Genomic DNA, 15,063 nt, shown 5'->3' with positions numbered 1-15,063 from the left:
CGCCCTCCAGGGCCATGTGGGATGCAGCTCCCTCATGTTCCGGTGCCACTGCTCCTCCGCCTAATGATGCTAATGCACACAAGAACAGGAAGACCAAAAAAAGAGGGGGGAGACAGAAGAAAGACATGTTGAGTGCATGGATTACCGCTACAGTTGGCAGACAAGACAGACACAGAGGCCCCCTGCACTACGCCGCGCTCTTGGGCTCCACAGTGCAATTCCTGGGAAATGGCCTACAAGGCTATGGACAACATCTGCACACATAGATGACACAGGGGCATGAATAGCTGTACTTGGCACTCTACAGAGGTGGGGTGGGGGGCCACAGGGCCATGCCTTATGGAGGGGCCTAGCCTACGAAACTCGCCCTGGCCTAGGGAAACCCACAGCCCTCCTCCCCCACCCAGACAACTCCACTGCACGCAAAGTCAGCTGAATGAGAGTGTACTCACCCCCTTGTGTCTGCTGTGATGCCCTCAAGCGCCCTTCCAACTCCGGGTAGGCCACCGCCAGGATCCTGAACATCAGGGCGGTCATGGTTCGACGTGCACCCCTCCCACATTGGGAGGCCATCCCCAGCTGAGCCTCCGCCATCTTCTTGCTCCAGCGGCGAATGTCCTCCCATCTTTTCCAGCAGTGGGTGCTCCGTCTGTGGTAGACCCCCAGGGTCCGGACGTCCTTGGCGATGGCACGCCAAATATCTTTCTTCTGGTGGGCGCTGACCTACATGAAATGTACAGGGGAAGAAGAGAAGTCAATACCAACTGGACCGTCAAAGTGAGTGGCCCCCATCCCTACCCTTGCCATGTGGCACATGCACTCACCGTCTTACATGCACGCAGCACTCTCCCCCCTTCCTTCTTATATCCAGCCCTCTCCACACAGGCATAGCCCATACAACATGCTCCCTGTGTACTTACCTGTTTGTCTGGAGGACCGTAGAGTGGCGTGTACTGGGGGAGGACCCCATCAACGAGCTTCTCCAACTCCTCCGATGTGCAAGCAGGGGCCCTTTCCCCAGACGCACGAGCCATTGTCTCTTCCAGACTGAGGTCACAGCAGCACTTGCAGTGTAGGTCCTCTCCTGTCGAAGATCAGGTATCGAGTGATTGAAGTGATAGAAAATGACGGTCACGTCCGCGTCGGTCACGTCCGCGGTGGTGCGTACCATCACCGCCGGCGTACATCGTCATTGGCTCCTGGGACCCATCGGGTCCCTTGTTAACCAATGCAGCATTGCGCCACGGTCTCAGACCGCCTACCGCAACGGTGTACAACGACAGCGCAGTTACCTCACATCCCGTTGTCCCACTTTAGAGGTCAGGCAGCCGCCATTTCAGGGGCCCACATGTCCTCATTTTCAACTGCGTCACACATACCTAGGCCTAGCCTCAACACACATACAGGCCACCTTTTGTGTATGATTGGTGTTTCTGGGTAAACTGTGGCTAGCACCATTCCAAGACACCGGCCGTGCGCTATATTTATGGAATGGCGCTAGCCGGCGCTAACGCCCTGTTAACGTACTTGTAAAGGACTCAAACAGGGTGGGGGAGGCATAGGGGAAACCGGAGCTTGTGTGACGAATTATTGCGCTAGACTGTTTAGAGGCACAAAAATGCCTCTAAGTAGTGTAGCTCCATCTTCTGGCGCACAACCCCCATGGACATGGCTCCAGTCTTAGTAAAGAAAGGAGCCATGCCCACCACCCTAATGGCCATGCCCAGGGGACAAGTGTCCCCTGGGCGTGGCCATTGGGGCAAGCGCCATACAGGGGGCCCCAAGTCAGGGCCCCCCCGGGTGTGAAAAAATATATATATATATATTCTTACCGGGACTTACCTGGGATGGGTCCCCCATCCAGTGGTATCCCTCTGGTGTGGGTGGGGATGGGTGGGGGTGTCCCTAGGGCCAGGGAAGGGCACCTGTGGGCTCTTTCCATGGTCTCTGACCATGGAAACATGCCTACAGGTCCCCTAACGCCTGCCCATACCCAGACGTTAAATAATGGCACTAAGCAAGTGCCATTATTTAAGGTCCCCATCCTCGTTCTGGATTTTAGCATGGGGGGATAAATGTGGCGCTAAGGCCATATTGTCCTTTTCTGGACAGGAATGCCTACCTTGCCTCATTGACACAAGGTAGGTTTTCACGTCCAGAAAACAACATTAACTCCATTACTTTGGCACTGGACTTATCTAGCGCCAAAGTATAAATATGGAGTTAGGGTTGTGCTGAACTAGCATAAAAAAAATATTACGCTAATTCAGCGCAAACCAAGTATAAATATGGGCCTCAGTCCCCCACAGTGCAAGTGATTATGACACCCAAATCCAGTGATCTCATTAGGATAATGAGAGGCTACGCGACACAAGTATCAATGCAAATTCTGACTCAAATGGTACCAGTGCCTTAGGCACCCATGTATCAATGAATCAGTTGCCAAAAATGAATGGGAATGGGATGCAGTTACAAAATCAGAATGCAGTTCAACAATTTCCTATGCTTGATGGCACTGAAAGATCAGACTCGGGCATGTCACAATGATGGTGCCTGAGAGGGGAGGCAGATTGCATGCTTAGGCATTCTTGGAGTTGGACCAGAGTGGACCATTTATGGAAGGTGAGGTAAATGGCCACCAATTGTCTTTTCTTATTGACACCAGAGCTACCCGTTCCACTGTTAGAACAGCAGTAGTATCAGAACTACTCCACTTGGGAAAAGAGATCCAAATGTAGGAGTTGCAAATGAACAAATTACAACCCAACTTTGAAAGAAGTTCCTGTAAAAATAGGATAATTTCAAGAAAATCATCAGTTTGTGGTGTGCAATTCAAGTCCTGTAAACCTTTTAGGGAGACATTTATTGTGCAAGTTAAATTGCACCACCTATTGCAGAACACAATGAGTAGATCTATCCAATGTTAACGACAAAAGACTTACCTGCAGATTTAAAAGAGACAGTCAATCCAGAATTGTGGGGCTTTACAGGAAAGGATAGAGAATTAATCAAAGGAGTAGAACCTGTCAGAATAAACATAAAACCGAATGCAGTTTTTCCCAGAACATCACCTTATCACTTGACACCTGAAGTGATAGAAGGAATTACCCTAGTTATTAAAAACATGCTCTGAAAGGGCATCTTGAGGAAAATAATTGGGAGTCTATGCAACTCACCAGTTCATGGAACTGCGAAACCCTATAGAAAATTTGGGATTGTTCAGGATTTGAGAAAGGTGAATGATATCCATGATGTCCTGTGGTACTGAATCATGCACCATACTGTATCAAATTCCACATAAAGCTGAATGGTTTACTGTGATTGATCTCTGTCAGGCATACTTCTCAATTCCATTGCACCAAGACAATCATTATCTGTTGTCTTTCATGTTTTGTTAGAAGGTATTAGCATGGTGTCGATCTCACAAGACTATACTGAGAGTCCTTCAATTTTTTACCAGATCTTGAAAAAGAATCTGGAATCATCGATTATAACCCAAAGTTCAGTCCCTGGTGTAGTATATCGATGATCTTATTGTGGCATCAGAGACAAAAAAATCTTGCAAAACTGACACCACCGCATTACTGAAACATTTGGCAGAGAAAGGACATAAAGGCCCTCATTATGACATTGGCGGTAAATCCCACTTACCGCCATGGTGACGGCTGCCAACATAGCGCTGCAGTGACGAATATCTGTTCGCTATATAATGACACACACACACGAATCCGACAGAATACAGCCACATACACAAATCCACTAGCCCAAAGATCAGTGCTAAAGTGGCGGTCCAACACCCATACCGTTACGCCAACAGAACAACGCCCACCACATTATGACCCACGAATCACTATGGCGGACATTCAATGGTGGTATACCATTGGCAGTACATACTGCTGCTCTCAGAATGGACACCCACATACAAAACAACACTACATTGGCCAAAACTAAAAACACACATCTGGCACTCATACACACACCACACCCACCCACCCAAAGCACTATAAAACACACAACCACATTACCCACAACCCTTTAAAAACAACAATTACTGCCAAGAGATTGACAGGAACAACACAGAGACAACTAGACACACACACCACATACACCCATACATCCCTCACGCACCCCACATCACACACCCCACCACATTACTCAACACACTCTCACCAACACACACCACACAACACCCATGTCCCCACAACGGCACCCCCGTTTCACTGATGAGGAGTTATGGGTCATGGTGGAAGAAATAGTCAGGGTTTAGCCACAGCTGTTTGGAGCACAGGTAAAGCAGCTATCCATTGCCAGGAAGATGGAGCTATGGCGGAGAATAGTGGACAGGGTCAACGCCATAGGACAGCATCGAAGGGATGACATCAGGAAGAGGTGGAATGACCTACAGGGGAAGGTACGTTCCGTGGCAGCAAGGCACCAGCTCACTATGCAGAGGACTGGTGGGGGACCCCTACCTCCACACCCACAGCTCACAGGATGGGGGGAGCAAGTCTTAGCATTACTGCATCCTAAGGGACTCGCTGGAGTAGCCGGAGGACTGGACACTGATAAGTCAACATTAACCACTTATCACCCCCAAACCTGCATGCCAACACACACCCTCACCCTCACTCCCATCACTCTACTCCATCCCACACACTGCACATACACATATGACTAACCCCAATGCTTAGACCTGCATGCCATACTAATGCATGTACAGCCCTCCCAGCCCTGCATGGACACCAATCACTAAAGGATGCACAGCATAGTGAAACTAACAATCTACAATACATCACCATACACAAAGGTGGCTGTGCAACAGCAATGATAGAGGGGAAGCCAGGGATGTACCATATGTCACAGACATGAAGCATAATACACTGCTCACATCCCCACAGGTGCCCCAGCCAATGTCAGCGGAGAGGATGTGCCACGACTATCCAGTCCCCCGACAGAAGATGCCCCCAGTGATGACAGTAACTCTGGACTTCAGGATCTGGACCAACAACCTGGCCCATCATGTACCACTGGACAGTTAGTCACCCAAGCCAACTCACAGTCCACCACAGAGCCGCCCCCATCAGTATCCAACACCACAGCACCCACTCAGCCTACCCACACCTCTGCACCGAGGACACGTCAATCAACAGTGTGCCCACCTGTACAGGGACCCCAGTCCACACCCCATACCCAAGATAATCAGGGACCTGTGGTCAGTGGCAATGGGCACACCGTTCAGGGGACAGAGGCACAGGCCAACAGGGACACTGGGAGGACCGCTGTGTGCCAGGGGAGGATAGGCCCAGGGAACCGACTCTCCAGGAGCCACTCACCGAGATCCTGGGAGCCTACCAACATTCCCAGGACATGATGGGCCAGATCCTTGACAACGTGCAGGAGAACAGGCGGCTGCAGGAGGAACAGTGTCAGGGAGGACTTACAGGCCATAAACATCACCTTGATCTCCATAGGAGGGGTGCTGGCAGCCATGGCCAACATCATGAGGAAAGCAACAGCACACCAGTGGGCCCCTACCACTGGCCAGTCTATTGACCAGCCCTCCACTTCCACTGTAGCTAGTGGGCAGGAGGCCCCACCAAAGGACCCACAGGCCACCAGCACCCCTCCGCCTGCAGAAGGTGAACCACCCTGCAAACATTCCCTGCGACCCAGATAGAAGCCAGAGACACTTGCCAAGACCACTGCCAGCAAATGAGACTTTCCTGATTGTCCCCCTTGTGCCCCACACTGTCACCTTGTCCACTTTGAACTGCCATTGCTCCCCTTCCTATGGCCCCTTGGACACTGCACCTGTGCTACAAACAGACGACTGGAACAATATCCTAGACTTTCCTCCATTGTTACCCCATTCCATTGCACTTTTCCCTCAATTTCATAGCACTACAATAAACACACTTGAACACAACTTGACTACTAGTATGTTATGAGTTGAAAATGTGCATTTATGGAAACAGTCACATCTAGTGCAAATGATCTGAACACTGTGAGAGCACAGAAATAATGCCCTGTAGCTGTCTATACTCATCACATTAGTATACAGTTGCGATCTCACCAACATCTGTAAAATGACAAGCCATAGGTGACAGTGAGTTGAGATGCAATGGAAGTTAATGCCATCATGCTACAGCCGCACAGAAAACATCAATCGTCAGAGGAATGGTCAGTCACACTGTCTCACCTGTGTGTCTTTGGAAGTATTGACGTATAACTGATGTTCTGTTGTCCTCATCCTCATCCTCTGCCTCCTCACCCTCATTGTCCTCATGGTCCACTGCTGCCACAGGGGCATCAGTCTCCTCCTCCTGCAGAAAAGGTACATGCTGTCTGATGGCCAGGTTGTGCAACATGCGGCATACCACTACTATCTGGCAGACCTTCGCGGGTGAGTAAAACAGGGATCCACCTGTCAGATGGAGGCACTGGAACCTGGCCTTTAGGAGGCCAAAGGTTCTCTCAATTATCCTTCTGGTTCACCCATGTGCCTCATTATAACGTTCTTCAGCCCCTGTCCTGCAATTCCTCACATTGGTCAGCAGCCGCGATAGGTTTGGGTAGCCAGAGTCACTTGCAAGTATCGAGGGACAGCATTTAGCCTCACACAATGATTTGGGGATGACACCTGAAGGCATACATTAACATACAGTGGATGGGGACCATGGCTCACCTATTAGCCACACCCTGTGCCTCTATAGTTGGGCCATCACATTTGGGATGCTGTTATTCCTCAGAACAAAGGCGACATGCACCAACCCAGGATACTTAGCATTGACGTGGGAGACGTACTGGTCCACCAGGCACACCATTTGCACATTCAGTGAGTGGAAACTCTTCCAATTCTGGAACACCTGCTCATTCTGGCAGTGGGGGGGCTAACGCAATATGTGTCCCGTCAATATTGGATATCTGTCCATTGCAAAGAATCCGGCCTTCTCAGTGGCCAGATCTTCCACCTGGGGGAAGCTGTAGCTGCACATGTGTTTCACAAGGGCAGACAAAACTTTTGCTAGCACTATAGAGAACATTGGATGTGACATTCCCGCTGCCAAGCCAACTGTCACTTGGAAAGAACCAGTTGCCAGGAAATGGAGCACTGATAGCACTTGCACAAGAGGGGGGATCCCAGTCAGATGTCGGATAGCAGATATCAGATCAGGCTCCAATTGGGCACACAGCTCTGTGATTGTGGCCCTGTCCATTCTATAGGTGAGTATAATGTGCCTGACCTCCAGTGTAGCCAAGTCCACAAGGGGTCTGTACATGGGGGTATGTCTCCTCCTCCTATTTATCCGCAGAGGTAGGTATCTAAGGGACATAAGAGTCAGTAGGCTGTCACAATTTGAACAATGAAACCCCAACCTCAGTGTCCATAGTGCATTTATGTGATAGGACAGTGGGAATGGCGAGGTATGTTCTAATCTAGGCTGTGACACAGTTAAGGTTATATGACCGTTGTCCGCCACCACGAAATGGTGACCGCCTGTCCAGTATGTAGGGACAGGTGGAAGTGAGGTAACTCCGCTGACGTTGGCGTTGTGGTGGAAGGCGGTCTTGCACCGCCGTGCAATTCCTCATTGGAAAATCTGGGGCTCTATGGAGTACAGTGGCCAATGGGGATCTGCGCAGGCAGTGATGGTGTACATCACCGCGGACGTGACCACCATTTTCTATCTGATTCCTCACTTGTTTTCTGACCTTCAACAGGAGAACACCTATACTGCGTGTGCTGCTGTGTCCTGTGTCTGGACCCTACCATGGCCCGTGTGCCCGGGGAAAGGGCCCCTGCCTTCACTTCAGAGGAGTTGGAACGTTTGGTGAATGGGGTCCTACCCCAGTACGGACTGCTGTATGGGCCTCCAGACCAACAGGTGAGTACACTTGGGGCTCGATGCATATTGGAAGGATGCATGGAGATGTGTGTGCAAGCATTGTGTCATTGGGGGGGAATGTCTTGTGGAGTACATGGTGTGCGCCGGCCGATGTGTGTGCCAATGGTGGCAGAAATGGGATTGGTGGGCCATATGTATGACAGGCTGGATTGTATGGGTAATGGTGTCCTCCTGTCTGTATTACCTCTGCAGGTCAGCGCCCACCAAAGAAGGGATTATTGCTTGCCATCACCAAGGACGTGCGGACCCTGTGGGTCTATGGCAGGCGGAGCACTGACTGTCGGAAATGGTGGGAGGACCTGAGACACTGGGCCCAGAAGCCTGCAGAGGCCCAGCTGGGGATGGCCTCCCAAAGAGGAAGGGGTGCCTGTCGGAACCTGATCCCCCTGATGGTCTGCATAGTGGTTGTTGCCTACCCAGAGCTGGATGGGTGCTTGAAGGCATCACAACAGCTGCAAGAGGATGAGTACAGTGGGCATTACTTCAAAAATTGGCAGGTGGCATGGGATCCGGGTGGTGGGTGTGACTTAGTGGGTGCACCTAAGGCCAGGCCAGACATTGCAACATGATCCAGCTCAAAGGTAATGGGCGCATGGCAAATTGCCGTAACCTAGCTTGTTAGCATTCCATGTCAGTCAGGGCTTTGTGGGTACCAGGAGGGGTGCAGTTGGCGGTGTGTGGCCCTCATCTTGCCATGGCATTAGCCAAATCACTGGCACTGCAATGCATAGTGCTCAAGCCTGATCCCTGTGTGTGATGGTGCGGTGTATGTCAACTGCAGTTTTGGTGCAGTAATTGATCCAGTGTTTCCTTTCTTTCTCCCCCCCCTTTTTTCCTCTGTCATCCTGTCCATGTGTGCATTAGCATCATCTGGTGGAGGAGCAGGGTCACCGGCAACAGAGGGAGCTGCATCCCACAAGACCCTGGAAGCAGAGCCCAGCGATGCCAAGGGAACCAGTGGGATGGAGGGAGAGGGGAGCACCAAGGTGGAGACAGGAGGTGACAACACAGACTCAGATACCTCCTCCGATGGAAGCTCCCTGAAGGTGGCGGACACCTCTGTGACCACCCCAGGTGCAAGTACAGCCGCCACCCCGTACCAGCACTGCCCTCCCAATAGCCCCTCAGTGAGTTGCCCGTGCCCGCTCACCCAGGAGGGTGGGCATCTCCTTCGCCCAAGGCATCTCAAGCCCTGCCACAGAGAGCCCTGCTGCCCTGAGTGAGGAGGCTATTGACCTCCTGAGATCCATCTCTGTAGGGCAGTCAACCATTGTGAATGCCATCCAGGGGCTGGCATCCCAGATGCAGCAATGCAATGCATACCTGGAGGGCATTCACAGTGGATTGGTGCCCAACAGAGATCGATTCAGGCTCTGACCGCCTCTCTGATGGCAGCTATTGTCCCTGTTCCTACTGTCCCCCATCCAACTACCACTTCCCAGTCCCAGTCTCCTCAACCCCAACCAATCCCATGCACACATACAGACGAGCTTGCACACAAGACAACACACAAGAGTGGTACAGTCAAACACAGACACCACACTTCATCCCACAAGCACTCACGCAAACACCAGACAGTTACAGACACAACTACTTCCACTGCCTCCACCTCCCTCACAGTCTCGTCCACACTCACACCTGCATGCACTGCATCAACATCCACCACCAGCATCACCACACCAAGCAGCACACACACCTCACTAGCAGACACTTCCACAACATCCATGCATGCGTCCCCTGTGTCCTCTCCCACCCTGTCTGTCCCCCTTCCTAAAGGACACAAACACATGCACTCACACACCCAACAGCTATCCACCTCACATCAGTACACTGCCTGTGCACCTGCACCCAAGTCCAGCAGATATACACCTCCAACAACCACTCCCTCAACCTCCACTCCCATCCCTCATCCCTCATCCCACCCCACCGTCCCTAAGAAGCTTTTCCTTGCCCACCTTATCTTCCTTGCTCCACCTCCCCCCGTCCTGCCCGTAAGAGAAGGGTCCAAACAACCCAGCCCAGCACCTCATCCAAACAGTCCACCCGGACAGTGGTGGCACCACCTAGTCATGGTGGCAAGTCAGTGAAGGATCCCACTCCACCAGCCAGGAAGGGTAAGGATCCCACACCTCCTGCCGCGAAGGGAAAGGTGCCCACACCTCCTGCAATGAAGGGGAAGAAGCCCTTGACTCCTGCCAGGAAGGGTAAGGAGCCCACACATCCTGCCATGAAGGGGAAAAAGCCCTCAACCCCTTCCAGGAAGGGTAAGGATTCAATGCCTCCTGTCATGAAGGGGAAAAAGCCCTCTACTCCAGCGAAGGCTGTCAGGGTGACACCACCAGCACCACCAGTGGTCACAGGGCCCCCACCGCCAGCTGAGGAAGAGCACCCCTCACCTCCAGCAGAGGCTGCCCAGGAGGCATCTCCACCTGCCAACACGGTGCATCCCTCACCTCCAGCAGAGGCTACCCAGGAGGCACCTCCACCTGCCAACACACTCCAGCCCTCACCTCCAGCAGAGGCTGTCAGGGTGACACCACAACCACCAGTTGTCACGGGGCACTCACCGCCAGCTGAGGAAGTGCATCCCTCACCTCCAGCAGAGGCTGCCCAGGAGGCACCTCCACCTGCCGACACAGTGCAGCCCTCACCTCCAACAGAGGGTGCCCAGGAGGCACTTTCACCTGCTGACACTGTCCAGCCCTCACCTCCAGATGACACAGTGCAGCCATCACCACCAAAGGAGGCCATGCAGGCCACACTCCAGGGATTGCTGTTCAAGGGAGCCCCTCCAGGAGCAGTGTGCATGTTCCCCACCTGAGAGATTGTGACCTTGCACTTCCCAGCAAAGAGAAATGGACATGGAGCCCCCTCCAGAACCAGTGGGAAAGTCATCCACTCCAGAGACTGTGGCCTGGGCATGGAGCCCCCTCCAGAACCAGTGGGAAATTAACCCACTCCAGAGACTGTGGCCTTGCACTCCCCAGCAAAGAGAAATGGGCATGGAGCTTCCTCCAGCACCAGTGGGAAAGTCACCCACTCCAGAGACTGTGGCCTTGCACTCCCCAGCAAAGAGAAATGGGCATGGAGCCCACTCCAGAACCAGTGGGAAATTCACCCACCTGAGAGACTGTGGCCTTGCACTCCCCAGCAAAGAAAAATGGGCATGGAGCCCCCTCCAGAACCAAGGGAAAGGTCACCCACTCCAGAGACTGGGAAAGTCACCCACTCCAGAGACTGTGGCCTTGCACTCCCCAGCTCAGAGAAATGGGCATGGAGCCCCCTCCAGAACCAGTGGGCTTGGTCCCATATTTGGCTGAGGTGCCCCACCCCCCTTCCCCCTGAAGTGCCTGCCCACCTGCAAACTGATGCCCCTACAGAGTTCTATCTGGATGAAGTCAGGATTCGGGTTGGGCCTTGGACTGTGTCCTGTGGCCATGTGGGCCCCTAGTACTAGGCATTGGACTGGGCATTGGCCCTTTGTGTACATTTGTACATATCTGTTTTTCATACAATTGGTTAATTTGGTATCTGTTTATATCAATACATTCTCATTACTGCATTCTTGTTGTCCTTGAGTTATTCTGCTGTGTATCATATGCCAATGTTTTTAGTCTACAGCTGGTTTTGTGTATGGTGTGTGTGTGTCTGGTGTGTGTCGTGTGTGTGTGTGTGTCACTCTAATTTTCCTCCCTCCCTCCCTTGTTTGCTAGATGGCTGTACTCACCGTCGTCGTCTTCGTCAGTGTTGGTGTTCCAGGTGGAGCATGACGTAGGTGAACATCGGAAGACTTGCAGTTCCGGTTCCATGGCGGCATTGTTCTTCCCTGTGACTCTGATGGTAAGTCTTTGCTCCTCTGTGATGTGTTTCCGCCAGGCTTTTGATGGCGTTGGTATCTCCCCGGAAATTGTGGTGGATTGCAGGATCAAAATATGGTGGGCAGTACTTTTCCTTCCACCTGGCTGTTGTTGGCTGTCGCCGTGGACAGTGTTGTTAACGCCCTGGTGGTTGCCGTGGTACATTGGCTGTCTATGGGAGTTTTCTCCGCCATGGTCATAATTTGACAGTAATTACCACCAGCCTGTTGCCGGCTTTACCACCACTTCATCACTCACCACCGGGGTCATAATGAGGGCTCAAGTGTCTACAAACAATAGCAATAAAGTGTCGTGAGAGAGAGTTGAAACAATTTTGAGAATGACTCTTCCTAAAACACAGAGAGAATTCAGGATGTTTTTGGGAATGGTTGGCTAATGTAGACAGTGGATATGCAACTTTTCCTTGGTGGCATAACCTTTACTGAGGTTAATGCATAAAGATGTACCAGATCCGATGCCATGGGACAACAAATGCATGAAAGTGTTCCTAGAGCTGAGAAAAAGTCTCTGTCATGCCCTGGCACTGGGAATGCCAGTTTATTCAAAAGATGTCATATTGTTTTGTAGTAAGCGGGATGAATATGCTCTCTCAGTGCTAACACAGATGGGGATATCAAAAAGCCGGTCACATATTTTTCTGTGACCCTTGGTCCTGTAGTCGCTGTTTTACCTGGCTGCCTCAAAGCAGTAGCTGCAGGGAGTGCGAGTCTTATAAAATATGAAAATATAGTGATGGGACATCCATTAGTAGTTATGGTCCCTCACTCTGTTGAAGTTTTGCATCCAAGATTAAAGACTCAGGCCCTCATTATAACACTGGCGGTCGGTGACCGCCAGGGCTATAGTGGCGTTCGTACCTCCAACAGGTTTGCGGTACTGGGCACCACATTTCGACTGTGGCGGTACCGCCACGGTAACACCGCTGGGTCGGCGGTATACCGCCATGGCAGCCCCAGCGGTCGTAATCCGCCAGGGCAGTGCTGCCCTGGGGATTTTGACTCCCCTTACCGCCAGCCTGTCCATGGCGATAGACACCATGGAAAGGCTGGCGGTAAGGGGACTCGGAGTGCCCCAGGGGGCCCCTGCACTGCTCATGCACTTTGCTTGGGCAGTGCAGGGGCCCCCAGGCATAGCCCCATCGCACATTTGCAGTGAAATAGGCGAAGGAAGCTATTGCACCCGCTGCACATCAGCATTGTCGCCGCCTCTATTACGAGCCGGCAGCAATGTTGATGTGACTTTTAAGCTGGGCCAGCAGACGGTAACACTGTTACCATCTGCTGGCCCAGCGAAAAAGTCTAAATAGGGAGCCAGACATACCGCCAGCAATGCCAGTATTCTGCCGCCCGCAGCCTCGGCGGTCTTCTGGGTAGACCGCCGAGGTTGTAATCAAGGCCTCAGTACCTTACCAGTTCTCGACTAACTAAATAAGAGCCCCAGATTTTGGTGGGAAGTAACATTGTGTTGAGAAGGTGTCAGGTGCTGAATCCCAGAACTATGGGCCAGATGTACGAAAGAACCGCTTTGGGATTCTCTAATTGCGAAAATTAGCATTTCGCAATTGGAAAATCGCACTATGGTCTGACAGCCAAACATAGTGATTCACTAATGAATCGCAGCTGTAAATATCGACTCTTAATTTGTGATTACTTATTTATTTGCAAATTGTGATTGAAAGTGGCAAATAGCACAGTCAGTAGCAAATTGCGATTGCATTGTGCAATACCTGGGTCATGGCAACGAACCCAACCACAGGAAGTGCTGCCCACTAGAAGCAACTACCATGAGCAGCTGTTCAGACATGCATCCCTGACCATGGTTGAAGCCCAGAAACAAAAAATCTGGAAGGACACGCATGTGAAAATCAATGCTGTTGGTGTTGCCCAGCACTTGGCTGACAAAATGCATAAGAGGTGGTACAACCTCCGGTCTTGCACCAAAGAACATGTGGCCAACCGCCCTAGTGAGTCCGGGGCAATAGAGGTGGTCCATCAACCGGACCCTCCCTAAATGGCACTGGATGCAATGGTGGAGACAACCCTGGAGCAACAGGCAGTTTTGGGATTTGTCAGCCTTGACATGTGAGCAGCTGCATCATCTCGAGGTAAGTGTTCCCCTGTGTCACTGTATGGTAGATGCATGTGAACATAGAAAGGAGGCAGGTAGAACAAAATGGTACCATTCTACAATGACAGTAGCCCTAATGGTACATCATGGAACTTGAAGTGAAAAAATACCAAGGTGAACTCAGTGTGAGATATTTATCAAAAATAATGTGTGCAATTTAAATGCCATCCACAAAAAAACAGAATTAATAGTGTCTTCTTTGCTTTAATAGATGCATGTGATGAAGAAACAGAATCTCCATCTGGTGAGGTAGACAAACAGGACCCAATGGATGAGGAAGGAGCAGTATTTTGGGATAGTGAACTCGCAACACCTCATGCCCATTCCAGTGGCACATTATTCTCACCACAGCCACCTTCATGTGATGAAGTGGAGCCCGTCCAGCTGCCCAACACTATCCAGCCACAAGTTGACAGCCCCCAAAACCAGCATTCTGCAGTGCATGCCCACAGGCATCGTGCTAGACCTCATGTGAATGCACCTTCTGGCTCCCAGCCCAGTTCAGGACAGGAAGCAATGTTTGGTGATCTTGAGGCATCCATGCTTCAGATTCAGCACCTGCAGCATAAAGAAATAAAAGGGGTGAACCAGAAATTGCTTACCATGCAGCATGCTATATCCATGAGATTCAATACAATGGCCACTAAAATGAACAGGCTGACTGATGTAATTCAGAAATTATGTACACAGTTGGCTGAGGACAGTAGCAACAGGAGGCGCAGGGGAGGAATAGCGATGTGCTCATGGCTGCCATAAGTAGTGCCATTTGACGTCTAGCACATGTGACTTCAGCCTTATCCAGGTGCACTGTGAAACTACAAGCCAAAATGGGGCAGTTCACTGGGGAAATGGCAAGGGCCCTTGGCCACATTACCACTGCTGTGGAGGACATACAGGAAGCGCAACTTGATGGTGGGAGTGTTGAACGCTTGCCTGGTAGTGAGGTCGGGGCAGGTGTCAGCTGTCTCTATGCCACTGAAGTCTGAGTGCTGCGATGCAGTTCTATCCTAACACCCGCAAAACGCAAAAAATGAGGGTTATCGATCCTGGAGGGTAATATTTTTGTTTAATGTCATGTTGGTGATGTAACCCACCAACAGTTTGAGGGATATTGCATACTTTGAGGTGCTAAATTGTTAAATTCAATACAT

The sequence above is a fragment of the Pleurodeles waltl genome, chromosome 5 (assembly GCF_031143425.1).
Source record: "Pleurodeles waltl isolate 20211129_DDA chromosome 5, aPleWal1.hap1.20221129, whole genome shotgun sequence".
In the NCBI taxonomy this organism is placed as follows: domain Eukaryota; kingdom Metazoa; phylum Chordata; class Amphibia; order Caudata; family Salamandridae; genus Pleurodeles; species Pleurodeles waltl.
This window is presented reverse-complemented; position numbering follows the sequence as displayed.